This window comes from Cupressus sempervirens, chromosome 5 (genome assembly GCF_028749045.1).
Source record: "Cupressus sempervirens isolate cs-2001-9-10 chromosome 5, ASM2874904v1, whole genome shotgun sequence".
Taxonomy (NCBI): Eukaryota; Viridiplantae; Streptophyta; class Pinopsida; order Cupressales; family Cupressaceae; genus Cupressus; species Cupressus sempervirens.
Genome location: NC_143122.1, coordinates 748,390,087 through 748,404,709, shown reverse-complemented (window position 1 = coordinate 748,404,709; position 14,623 = coordinate 748,390,087). Strand labels below are relative to the sequence as shown.

Below are 14,623 nucleotides of genomic sequence, written 5' to 3'. Positions count from 1 at the left end.
TCTAATGTCCAATCTATAGAATTCCTCAATATGCTCTTTCACAATCATGTCCTTTTATTTCAATTTTTGCATCTTTCTCAACAAGCTAACTTGGTAATTAGTAGGAAGGAATTTGTTCTTTACCTTGTTCACCATTTTTGTCCAAGTTCTGATCTTCTCCTTTTCTCTCCTTTGTCTATTAGTTTGCAAATGTTCCCACCATAGTGATGCATGACCTTTCAACCTGGTGACTACAATCATCACCTTTCAATTATTAGGAGTGTTTTCATACTCAAAGAACTTCTCCATATTTGAGATCCAATCCAACACAATATTGGTATCTAATTTTCTATCAGAAGGAACAACTTCTATAGTAGGCTTTGAATTTTCCCTAGATAACAGTTGCAACAATCTTTCCTCATCTTGATCTTCTTCAAGTTTTGGATCATTTTTTGGTCTTGCTACTTCATCATCACTTACATCATCAAGATGTGCTCCTCTCCTCTGGGTTGTCTTCACAACATCTAATCTGGCTACACTTTGTCTCAACTGATCCAATATGGAATTATCAGCACTTTCTCTACCACGAACCATCTTTACAAATTAGTTTCCTACAAGATCATAACCCTCTGCAAGTTATAGGTCAAATCCCCAAAAATGCCACCCTACAACCAAATTTGAATCAGGATTCTACACAATCCAATCTCCACAAGGATGAACCTCAAGCTCTGATACCACCTAATGTATGAAAGTGATAAATAACTAGGTCCAAAGGCTCACCCAACTATCCAAACCACTGTACAAGAGTTGACACAATGAAATAAAACACAAAGAACAACAACCAAAGGAGGAAGAAGAGTGAAATACTTTTATTGATTCATCAAAATATCTTCATACATGCCCAACTATAAGGCCTTCTAGGTTACAACCAAATAAAAATGCATTCACATTCAAAGATCCAACAAAAAATTCATGCTTTCTAGTTCTTCTCTATAATCCTCTTCAAAGACTGCCTAACTCTAAGCCTAAACACTCTATATATACTTGCCAAAATGGCTTATAGATTATTCTAGAATATTACATAAGAGGAAGGCTAACCCAACAATGGTCTAGACACATCCCAAGAAAAGATTTTAACATAAATATTATGATCGAAATAAATCTCATAAGTTAGCTTGCAGAAATGACATCCAAATGCTAACACTCGACGCATAAAGTAACTCGGCAACTACTAAGTGCTATAGTAACTTGGCACCAACTAAGTGCTATAGTAACTCAATACCAACTAGGTGCTATAGTAACTCAGCACCAACTAAGTGGTACATTAACTTGGTACCAACTAAGTGCTACTATAACTCGAAACCAACTAAGTGCTATAGTAACTCGGCACCAACATGGAAAATGACCAAAAATGAGCTGATTAACAAGAAAACCCAGGATGCTCTTGCAATACTAAGTGTCTATTTCATACTTTAAATCACATTTCTAAGTGTATATTTCATACTATAAATTGTGTTTCTAAACATTTATATGATTTATTTCTATGAATACCAACCAAACAACTAGGCGGTTTGTGAACATAAACCTTTGGAACAAGAAAATAATTCATTAATGCTGATTTTAGACCCATTTGATACACTTTCTAATTATTATGTCTAGTCATTGCTAGATTACTTCTAACTTCTAGTGACTAGGGAAAACACCTAATTATAATCAATCTAATAATGTTGTGAAAATTAAATAGTAAATAGTTGTTCCTTATGATTTAAAATTTTACTTTCTACATCAAATTTAGTTTTACAAACCCATTTGACCCTTATTCAGTCTTTTACTTTAGGTAGATTCACTAACTCCCATGTTTTATTTGTTTGAATATAGTATTGCATTGAATTCATGATCATATGTGTACTTGAGAAATGCATTGTTTGGCATTTTTGTAAGCCTTCGATGTTTATGTCTTATGTAACTGTAGTTGTGTCATTATCTCTACGAGCACAATGAGATGGGCCTACATGTCCCATGTCATTGGGAGGTATTGCTACTAATATCTGTAATAAGGATCGGAGAATAGGGGTAGTATTCTATTACAAATGAAGAACCTTGCTAGACCTTTACTTTCTATCTTATCCTCTTGATTATTGTACTTGTACTTTTGATGTCATTTCTTTAGAAAATGGATTAGACTTATAATCATATATCATCGATTATTTAGATGTTAGTAATTTTTGTTTCTTATCTATTAATGTATTCAACTGTCTACCTCATTGAATTGTATCTCATCTTATTAATAGCATTGTAAATATCATTCAAAAACCTCATAAATTTGGATTATTTGTTACCTTAAATTAGGGAAATTTATTTTTTGGTGATGATGTAGTTGCTAATTAGATGATGGAAAAATATGTAAAATGTGGAAGCATATATAAGGTTCTTAAATTGTTTGACAAAATGCCTCAAATGGATGTCATTTCATGAAATTAAATTCCTGTAAGATGTGCATATAGCAGCATTTGGATTTCAATTTTTATAAATATGACCTAAAAGAGAGAATTTTATTCTTTAACATCTCGCATCAAAATTTTAGGCAAAATAAAAACAAATTAATATTGTAGCATACATTAAATGACACTTATGTAAATGAAAAATTAACAAGTGCATGTTGTAATAGAAATCAAAATATACCTAGCTTAAAATTCTTCATAATGGTGTGCTATCAAAAAATGCCCTTGGTTCTTGGACACAAAGACATAAAATGCAGACTTTGATATTTCAAGCCCAAAAATGACTAAAAAGATTTACTAAAGGAAATAAAAATTGAAGAGACAAATGAAATACTTGAGTAGCATTAAGTAATTGGCTTGATGAATTTACAATTTGGCAGTTACCTAAGCATTCCCCATCTAGTTAAAAATAGAAGACAAGAAGATTGGTGATGGAGTGATTAAAAAAAATGTATTTCTATTTTAAATAATCCAAATATAGTTTCATACTAATGTCTCCAATTTTCTTTTCTTTCTTTTCAAGTAACTAGTCCACCTTGGTACTTTACATGATTTCTCTTGACTTTCTAAATTTCTCTATCATGAATCACAGGTTTATCTTTCAAGGCCATTATTATAAATGCCAATTTGTTAGAGCCCAACATGTCCCATGGCTTTATTTTTATAAATTAATATAAAGTTGTCAAAATATATACCATTAAATAGTTGAGAAGCAATAAAAATTAAAATAAAAACTAAAGAGACAAATGCAGTACTTGAGTAGCATTAAGTTGTTGGCTTGATAAATTTGTAACTTAGCAACCATCCAAGAATTCTCCAAAATATGCCCAGTTAAAAATAGACAATGCGAAGATAGGCAATGGAGCAATATAATAATATTCTATTTCTACTTAAAATTGATCAAAACACAGTATAGGAAGATGCACAGGATGTTGGCACCATAAAAAAGGGAAAATACTAAACTTTTTTTTTCGTATTTTGTATTTTCTAGTATTTCACATTTATGGAAACCTTAGGGGCATTTTCAGACTTCTTTTGTGCCAAGCAATGCTTAAACCTTCACTCCTTGAATGTAGAAATTTAGAATGTGTTTCTAGAAATTTTGATGGTTCATGATTTTGAGCTACAAGTAGAAAGTTATGACTTCTACAAGTAGACATAATTTTTGATATAGATTATTATAGTTTTCATAGTTGTTAGAGTTTATTTTGTAACTAATTAGCTTGTGGACTTTTGATTTTTCTTTCCAAGGGATAGAGGTGACCCTTGGGATGCACCAGACTTGCATAAACTCTATTTTTGATTTATATGGATCACATTTTGGCTTGCAAAAAAATTTATTGCTGAATTTTACTTGATTTCAATTAAATCATAGTACCACAAGTTCTACACTAGGTATTGTAATCTGAATTCTTAATTTAGATCACAAATAATCCAAATATGGTTTTAGACCATTATCTCCAATTTCATTTTCATGTAACTAGTCCACTTTACGTACTCTACATGATTTTTTTTTACTCTTTGAATTTCTCTATCTTGAATCATTTGTTTATCTTCTGATAGAATTATTATAACTCCCAGTGCGTTACAACCCAACATATGCTTATGTGGCCTTATTGTTATAATTGAATGCAAAGTTCCAAAAATCTGTACCATTAAATTGTTTACCTCATGTTAATAGTTTGGTAGAATATACTTCCCACTTTGAAATTAATAAAGCTTGGGGACTATAAAAATTTAGAACAAATTATGAGAAAACTATGAGCAGAGTTACAAAATTTAGAGCTCATACAAAACTATGAACAAATAACAACACAACTAAGACATATTAGAAGAGATGGATAGTTATATTAAGAATAGGGATTATAATATTGGGTCTTAGTAGAGAATGACTTTATTGTCATGCCCCTCTAGTTGACCACTACTTCATCAAAAAAAGTTCCATTTGTTTAGTTCTTTTGGGTAACTCACATGTTCTAACATGATATGCACATCAAAACTTAGAATTTGTGAACTATAGTTAATTTGTTGAGCATATGTAAATATTTTACTTTTTCATTTCTAATTAGGTTACACTATAGTGATAGTGATATATAGTTCAATCTTAGTATATCTTATTTACAAGAACAATTTTCAGGTTTTTGTCTCATAAATTTTGTTTGAATTTCTTTTCTGAAAGGCTTTTCAATTTTAAGATTTAACATGATAAACTTGAAGCTAAATTCTTTGAGGGTAGAGTTATTTCAAAAACTAAATAAAAGAGTTCTTAAAAAGAGTCAAAATTGTAAAGCATAGTATCATACAAAAAAATAGGTTCTTAGCAAAATATTTTCTTTTATTAATTTAAATATTCTCATATAATTTATTTGAATACATTTTTTTCCAACAAAATTATAGAAACTCATGCCAACTTGAATAGCCTAGGGTTCTATTACATCAAAAGTTTGTTACACAGAAAGGAAACCTTACTTTAAAGGATTGAAAATGGAAAAATAAATATCCTGAATTACATTGAGTAATCATGGTAACAAACTTAAAGCATGTTTGAAGAGATGGATAGTTATAATATATCAATCAACTCTATGGCTCTTCCCTTAACCCAAAACCTTAGAAAGAAACAAGCAAACTTAAAGCATGTTGTAAGCACATTTTGTCTTCCACTTGCTATATTTATTTACATTTTCACTAAAGAATTTTTTGGAATTGATTTATCATGTGGCATTGATTCTTAAAAGAACATGGTGTTTGGAATATTTGGATTAAATAAAATTTATTGATTTGGATGATTGAAAATTTTAGTATTTTGGTGAGTAAATTAGAATTTTCTACTTGTCTTTTTTTCTAATAGCGAATTCGATAAGTTACATTTTTTAGATTTTAAAAATGTATACAACTTCATAAACTTTAACAGAAACATTTATTGGGTGACAAATTCTTTGACACATTGTAGAAATAATTCTTAATCTCCAAAGAAAAGCATAATTTGTCCTACCATAGATAGGAACTAATAAGTTATAATAGTCAATTTCATAAAATGCTTATCATCAAAAATGAATCTTTTCAAATTTAAAAAATTTATACAAATAATTATATATCAAAATTTACTTTTATTCATACCTTTAAAAATGAAAGATAAATTAATAATTTAATTAAAAACACAATGCAATTTATTACTTTTAAAATCTACTTATTTGATTCCAATGTTGTTGAAAATATTTATCTCATTTAGACACTCTTACCAAACACTAAGCACGATTTTTTTAATTAAAAATCAAAGCTTTAAGGAAATAATTTAAATATTGAGATGCGAAGAAAAATATACATTATCTTACAATATATATTGTAACCGTGCCAATCCGCAGCCATATTTTCTATAGTAGGTCAAATAGCTAGGAATGTGTAGAGGAACAATAAGGCCATTATTTGTGTAGTACATGGCTGCTAAATTTCTCATGCACATGTTTGACTCTAGAAAGGTTTTGGAAATCACATGAATGACAATATCGTTGCTCTTAATCGCCTCTCTAATGTCACTACTTTCTTCATTCTCGCTCACTCTACATATATGAGTTGACCCACCACGAAGATACTTGTCTCTATAATCTCTCAATGTCTCTTCTGCATCATCTTCATGGCAAACAGTGCATACTTTAAACTTCTTCTGTACCAAACTTACTAATCCGGTGCTTCTACAAAATACAAGATCTCTTTAATCCTCACTACTTTATTCTTTGATCAAACAAAGAGAAATATATATTCCCTCAAAGATACACCATGTTAAATATGTTAGAAATAGTCAACAGTCATGCTGTTATAACCAAACAGCAAGTATGCCACACATTTCTTATTAAATTGGTAACAAGATAGGAATGTCCTCCATGAAACTAGGTCATACAACATTATCCTAAGAAGATATGAATGTCCTCCTTGATACTAGGTCATACAACCTTATCACCTTATCCTCTAGAATCATCCTCTCATCTCATGGGCTCTCTCTATATAGAGGCCATTGCATAGCCTTGTGGCAATTAGTTTGATGAATAAAATTTGCTTCTCTCTTAAGTGTTTATTTTTGTTTTTTCCATTGCCAAGAATTTGTGCTTATTTCAGATCTTAGTAAATCTTAGATCTCTTATTTTTATCATGGTATCAGAGCAAGGTTTAGCCAAGTTCAGCTGGAGATTTATTTAGAAGTTCAGCTAGAAATATTGCTAGAGGGTTTTGTTAAAGGAATATATTGCTGGAAATGGTTTGTTTGCAGGACTGATTTTTTTGGAGTGATATTTGGTTGTAGGGCTGTTATGCTGCTAGAATATTGCTAGATTTGTTTGAAGGCTGATTTTTTTTTGCTAACATGGGTTCTTCAAATGAAGTTTTGCCTATCTTTGATGGAAGTGGTTTTATAGATTGGAAGATTGCAGTCAAGAATGCTCTAAGAGAGAAGGCTTTATGAAGGATAGTAAATAAAGAAATTGGGGAACCTCAAAAAATTAATAAAGAAAAGGAGTTGTGGAAATGTAAGTTGGAGCAAGCTAGAGGTATTATTGGTAAAGCTTCGAGCCCCAATCTAAATAGAAGATTTGTCAATATTGATAACCCAATAGAGCTATGGGAGACTTTAGAAAAAGATTATAAAGATGCAGACATGGCTAGCACGTTTAGTATAGAAGAAAAATTGATGAATTTAGATCCATCTTATTTTGAAAAAATGTCTGTTTACTTCAACGAAGTTACTTTTTTAAATACTCAGCTAAAAAAAATAGGTGTTGAATATGCAAAAAAAGATTTTCAGTTGATTGCAATGGTTGAAAGTAAGCTTCCCTAGCCATATAAAGTTTTTAAGGAATCAAGGAAAAGGGTTCTTCAACTAAATCCCAATACCCCCCAGCAAACTTTTGATCAATTTTGCAAATCTGTTTTAGATGAAGAAGTTTAGCTTATTAAAGAAGGGCATATTAAGAAGAATCATGCATACACAGCCAAAAGTAAATTTTTTAGAAATGATGGAAAAAAGAATTGGAGAGGAAATAATAAATTTTGAAATTATGAAGGTTCTAATCATTTTTCTAGAAATGATAGTGCAGAAAAGCAAGCTGGAAGAAAGCCTTTTATTTGCAGGTATTGTGGAGGTGAGAATCACATGGAGAAGTTTTGTTTGAAGAAGAGGGACAATGAAAGGCAGCAATATAAGCCCAAGCAAGAAAGGTTTAAGGATGGAAAGAAGGATAATCATAGTTTCGTAGCTATCTCTTTAAAAAGGTAGGAGAAATCAAATGAGGAGGTAATTGCTACACCTAAAAGTAAATCTAGTGTTAAAGGGGGATACTTTGCTTTAGATTCTAATAAAGAATGGATTTTAGATTCAGGGACATCATCTCACATGACTGGGGATAGATCTTTGTTTATTGATTTTTATGAAGGGAAGAATTCAGATCAAGAAATTTCTATTGGCAATAAAATAAAACTTTCAGTTTTAGGAACAGGAACTGTTAATGTAACACATGGGTCTTTGAAAATTGTTTTATTGGTTAAAGGATTGGGGGCGAATCTTATTTTTGTATACAAAATAGTTCAAGCTGGATATGAGTTTGTTGTCAATGCTGATCAAGTTATTGTTAGAGATAGAAAAGACCCAAGTAATATAATTGCTATTGGTAGAGTTGATCATGAAGAGGATCTATTTAAATTTGTGGAGTTTCTTGATGATAAAAAGACACTCTCTCATGCTTTTATTGCTCAGACTGATTATATGTCACAACTTTTGCATGCCAGACTTGGACATTTAAATTATAGAAAATTACAAGATATGGTTAGAATGGATATGGTTAGAGGATTAACAAAAATTTCAGCTTGTGAAGGTGTGTGTGAAGGTTGTGTGTTAGGGAAACATTATCGAGATCCTTTTGATTCAGATAAAGCATGGAGAGCTAATCATCCATTGCAACTTATTCATAGCGATTTATGTGAACCAGGATATCCTTCACTTTCAGGTGCTAGGTACCTTCTCACTTTTATTGATGATTATAGCAGGAGAGTATGGGTTTATTTTTTTGAAAGGAAAAAAGAAGTGTTTGAAGTATTTCAAAAGTTTAAGGCATTAGCTGAAAATCAAAGTGGCAAAACAATTAAATGTTTGAGGACAGATAATGGGGGTGAATATTGCAATTAAGCTTTTGAGTCATTTTGTGAAAATTATGGTATTAAGGTGCAAAGAACAGTTCCTTATACTCCTCAACAAAATGGGGTGGCTGAATGAATGAATAGAACTCTTTTAGAAATGGCTCGTTGTATGTTGCATTTTAAAAGTTTGCCTAATAAATTTTGGGGTTTGGCTATTTCTTGTGCTGCACATATTATAAATAGAATGCCCACCAAAGCTCTCACAAATGTCACCCCTGAAGAAGCATGGAGTGGTAAGAAACCTCACATTGGATATTTTAAAGTATTTGGGTGTATTGCTTGGGCATACATTCCTGATGCACAAAGGAAAAAGTTAGAACCAAAGAGTCATAAGTGTTTGTTTATGGGTTATAGTGAAGAATAAGAGGCTTATAGGTTATATGATTTGACAACAAGCAAGGTCTTTGTTAGTAGAGATGTGAAGTTTGATGAGCATTCACAACTTATAGCCACTCCTTCTCACTCTACAACACCAAATGCTTCTCATTTTTTAGATATTTTAGGAGGAAATGGAGACTACATTGATGAGGATGAGTTGTGCACTTTTACAAATGATGAAAATACTAGTGAAAACAACACAACTAATGCTTGTAATCAGACATTTTCTGCAGGTAGTAATGATGAAGAAGATAACTTTTCAGCTAGCCAAATGACAAGGAGTGTTGAAGAAATATATAGGCAAGGCTCAAAGATCCAAGGGAGGAATGGTAGTGCTCTCATGGCCAAAGTATTACAAGTAAATGACCCAAGATCATATGAGGAAGCTAGAGGGAAGAAAGAATGGGAGCAAGCTATGGAAGAAGAATATGAAGCTTTGGTGAAAAATAAAACTTGGGAACTTGTGCAACTTCCCAAAGGTAAGAATTTCATTGGTTGCAAATGGATTTATAAAACAAAATTTAAATCAGATGGTGCTATAGAAAAATTTAAAGCTAGATTGGTTGCTAAGGGATTTAATCAAAAAGAGGGTGTTGATTATGAAGAAAATTTTGCTCCTGTCATTAAAATGAATATAGTTAGAATTATTCTTTCTTTGGCTGCAAGTCTTGGGTGGCATATTCATCAAATGGATGTAAAAAATGCTTTTTTAAATGGAGATTTATATGAAGAAATATATATGGATCAGCCACTAGGTTTTGTAGATCAACAACATCCTAATCTTGTTTGTAGATTAAAGAAGTCACTTTATGAGCTTAAACAAGCACCAAGAACATGGAATGAGAAGATTGATAGGTATTTTCAGCTTCATGGGTTTCAAAAATGCAAATCAGATCCAAATCTTTATGTGAAGAGAGTGCAAAATGGAAATTATTATTGTTGCAGTTTATGTGGATGATTTACTCATAGCTAGACCAAATATTGGGTTAATTAGTGATTTCAAATCAGATCTTAAAGGGGCATTTCATATGAGTGATTTGGGTGAACTGAATTATTTTCTTGGCTCGCAAATTAGTAGACTTCATGATGGGTTATTTATCTCTCAAGCAAAATATGCTTTGGATCTTTTAGATAAATTTAACATGCTTGAATGTAAGCCAGCCCCTACTCCTTTTTAATCTGGAATTAAGCTTACTAGAGAATGTATTTCCAAGAAGGTGGATTCTACTTTATATAGATAGCTTGTTGGTAGCTTGGTTTATCTAACACAGTCTAGACCAGACATTTGTTTTGCAGTCAATTTGGTATCTAGATTTATGCAGGAACCAAAAGAAACTCATTGGTTGGCTGCCAAAAGAATTTTATGATACATTCGTGGCACCATTTACTATGGCATTCATTATAGTTACAAGTCTTCAGTTTCTTTGACTGGCTTCACAGATTCAGATTGGGGAGGTGACATACATCATATAAAATCTACTGGTGGTTATATTTTTCAGCTCGGGTCAGGTCCAATTACATGGAGTAGCAAAAAACAAACTACTACATCATTGTCCTCATGTGAAGCAGAATATAGAGCAACAAAAGAAGCTGGAAAGGAAGTAGTTTGGATTCGCAACCTTTTATTTGAGTTTGGTTTTTCAAAAAGTTCAGCTACTGCTTTGTATTGTGATAATCAAAGTGCTATTCAAGTTGCAAATAATCCTGTTTTTCATGCTAAAATAAAACACATTGAGATTGATGTTCACTATATTCGGGATCTTGTTCAAGCAATTTTTGTTAATCTTCTCTTTTGTTCAAGTGAAGACCAAGCAGCAGATATATTTACTAAGAGTATGCTTGAGGCCAAATTTCTGAAACTACGAGGCATGCTCGGCATGATTGAGGTGAGCATTAAGGGGGGATAGTCATGTCATGTTCCCCTCTCTTTCTTTTGTTGTAAATAGGTATTAGTCATATCATGTTCCCCTCTCTTTCTTTTGTTGTAAATAGGTACCTAACAAGGCTGAATGCCGGGACCTATCCTATCTATATTTTTTATTGTAATTTCTCCCATACATTATCATTAGTGGTAGAAATTAAGGGAGGATGTTAGAAATAGTCAACAGTCATGCTGTTATAACCAAACAACAAGTATGCCACACATTTCCTATTAAATTGGTAACAAGATAGGAATGTCCTCCATGAAACTATGTCATACAACATTATCCTAAGAAGATATGAATGTCCTCCTTGATACTAGGTCATACAACCTTATCACCTTATCCTCTAGAATCATCTTCTCATCTCATGGGCTCTCTATATATAGAGGCCATTGCATAGCCTTGTGGCAATCAGTTTGATGAATAAAATTTGCTTCTCTCTTAAGTGTTTATTTCTCTTTTTTCCATTGCCAAGTATTTGTGCTTATTTCATATCTTAGTAAATCTTAGATCTCTTATTTTTATCAAAATAAGCCTATAAATGATCTTTTACCTGCTTATCTCTCTAAGCCGGGCTAACTTTACAACCCCATCATGAAAGCTTTCTATGTCTCCCAAAAATTCATAGCAATCACGCATGAACAATGCCCTGAGATTTTGCATCCTGCTCACTGCGTAGGGCAGGCTCTGTAAACCAGAACAACCAGCCAGGATCAAACGCCGGAGTTGTTCCAATTCGCCCATTGTGTTTGGAAGATTCCTTAGCCCTGTACATCCTTGCGACTTCACCTCCTGCAGTTGAGATAAATTACCTACATTGCTCGGAAGCTTGCTTAGCCCCGTACAACCTTCCAAATCCAACTTTAAAAGCTGAGTCAAGTTGCCCACGGTGCTCGGAAGGCTTGTCAAGTTGGCACAACGGTACACACATAACACCTGCAACTGTGACAAGTTGCCAAGAGCGTTTGGAAGTGTTGTGAGAGGTGCACAATTCCGCACGTACAAGCATCGGAGATTCACCAAGCTGTCAACTGTTTTCGGGATTCCCGTAAGACTTGCACATTGCTCTACACTTAAAATCTTGACATGGGCCCAATTGCTATCCACTCTGTTTCTTAATGTTAACCATGTATAAGTCTCATTGAATTCACAATTTCTAATTTCTATCCATAACAAATTTGGAGCTAAGTTTCCAATGTTGCCCACTACTCTTGTATTTTGCACAAGTAGGTAGCGGAGAGAAAGCATTCTATGTAAGCTTACTGGATCTTTTTCATTCTCTCCTGTGTAAACAAGCATATTTATTCTCTCTACTCTGTCTCTACTCAAAGCTCTGTGTGTACCCTTTGGCAGCCCCAATCTGCTATTATTATCAAGCTGCTCTTGAATCTTTCTTCCTATTCCTCGCAAAATGTCATGCATATCGAGGAGATCTTCGGCTCTAGTCTTCTTTATAGCTACAAGCATTTTCAGCAAAAGATTCTTGAGGGCTGTTTGAACTCTGTTTGAAGATAACAGCGTTATTTTTCCCCCCACCAGCAAAACAACAAGCAATATCCAGAAATATTTCCTTCTCAACACGGCTGAGTCCATCGCAACTGATTTCTTGATTTTCCCCAATGTTATGGAGAGCTTCTTCCCAACATTGGACGTCACTGGGCTCTTTCTTATCAAACAAACGTGCCTCAATGACTTGTAGTGAAAGGGGATACCGCTTGCAATTCTTGTAGAAAGATCTTTGAAGGGGTCCTTCGGGAATGCCCTGGAAAAAGCATGCCAGCTAAACAATTCAAGAGTTTCACCCTCCTGTAGCCCAGTCATGTGAATTACTCAATCAACCTTGGCAAGGTTGAGTATGCGGTTGTCTCTGGATGTAATGATAATTCTGCTGCCCGGCCCAAACCAATCCCCATTCACTGCATCCAAGTGGCTCCTATCATTCACATCGTCCAAGATGACAAGGGCCCGAAGTCCTCGCAGTTGGTTTCTCATCAGAGATTTCCCCCCGGCAACGCTTGAAACTTCTCCCTGGTAATTCACCAATCTTTTTAGAATCGCTTGTTGCAAGTCCAAAAGGTTACACTTTTTCTGCGCAAAGAAACCCGCATCAAATTGAGCATGAATTGTAATGTAAACAGCCTTGGCCAAGGTGGTTTTATCGACACCGCCTATACCACTGACTCCCACTCTCACTGTGCTATCACACGAACTCGGGTCTAATTTATTGATTAGGTCACACATATTCCTTTTGAGTCCCACTGGATGCTCTGGGATACCCAGCTGCGTAATCTTCAAGGTCTTTAACACGTCCTTCACAACTCTTTTCACCAGTCTTCCCTCGTAACTGCAAATTACATTCCATATATTAAACGTTACTGTTTCTATTTAAAGTTGTTACTATAAGCATGGTGACTTCAATTCAACAAAGACAGACAGTCAATACTGTTACGCGGACTTGGAAGCATTCTACGAATGCATAAAACGATAAAGAAAAACTTCTACGTTTCAAGATTATTGAAACATAACGTGAGCATTCACAATTATCAGTTCCCCAATCAAATTAACAAATGTTAGAAGGATAGCTAGATATTTTCTTTTAGTAACGAGGAGTTCAAAAAATATCTAATCCCTTATGCATGAAGTGCTGCTAGCCACTAATTAAATGCTGCTGATCATTAACTCCGTAAGTAATTTATGAAAACGATGTGTTGGTATAAACTAGGAAGATCGGGCTATTTTGAAGGCTATAGAAAGAAACAAATTGTTCACCAGACAATTGGCTAATATCATAACTAAGCATCTAAAAAAGGTGGATTTCAAGAAAAAATGCGAATTGCTTAGCTCAATTCCCCGTGCCTTGTCCAACCAGAAAGAGAAGAGATTTGCTGAAGGGCATTCTTCCATTCCTCGATAGTATTCTCATCCTGCCAATCTAGATGGCTGTAATGTTTTTGGAATGCCTCTTCGAATGGACCTCCTTCTCTTTGAGGATAGAAAACATCGGACGGTTCCACATCATAAAACAGAGGAATGATGAAGGCCTTCGATCTCCACATCTGGACTCAATTTCCTTGCCCTTGTGCAGTTCTTCGCTGTGGAGGAAAACCCAAAGTCCCGCTCCAGAGAGAGCTTCGTAGAGATGGTCCACAAAAGTTGTCCTAACATCTTTCCCGCAAAAGCTGAGAAACACATTATATTTATTGTGGACATCCGAGGGGATTTTTGTGGCAGGAGGCTGATACTCATCAAATCCCTCATTGAGATGGCAGAGGGTTTTCGAGGTGGAAGCGTGAGAGTGAACAGAAATCTCCATCACTTGTTCTGAACAAGTTTGAAGTGTGGTGCAAAAGAGAAAGAATGTATATGCAGTCGCGATAGCCAACAGGGTAAGGTATACAAAGTCGGATGCAGTAAACGTCAGAGAGGGATTTGCCGGACACCATTTGGGCTGGAACTATCAATATTAACTTTCTTGAGAGTGGGTGAGATCGAGGCCGAAATCAAATAAAAAAATGATGGCTAACGTAAATCTCGAAGAAGTAAGCTTGTCCAATTGGATAAAGATTGAAAATGAAATTGACGATCATACCTGCTACTAAATATAGGTCTCTCGGGCTCTATCGCCATGGTTTTTTCGATATATTTATTTACGCTGTAGGCATT

General features: G+C 34.0%; 1 pseudogene; it reads right to left on the bottom strand.

The window, feature by feature from the left end:
• Positions 1-14,273, bottom strand: part of LOC149558085 (disease resistance protein Roq1-like) — a 28,348-nt pseudogene extending 14,075 nt beyond the window's left edge.
• Between the last annotated feature and the right edge of the window lie 350 nt (positions 14,274-14,623).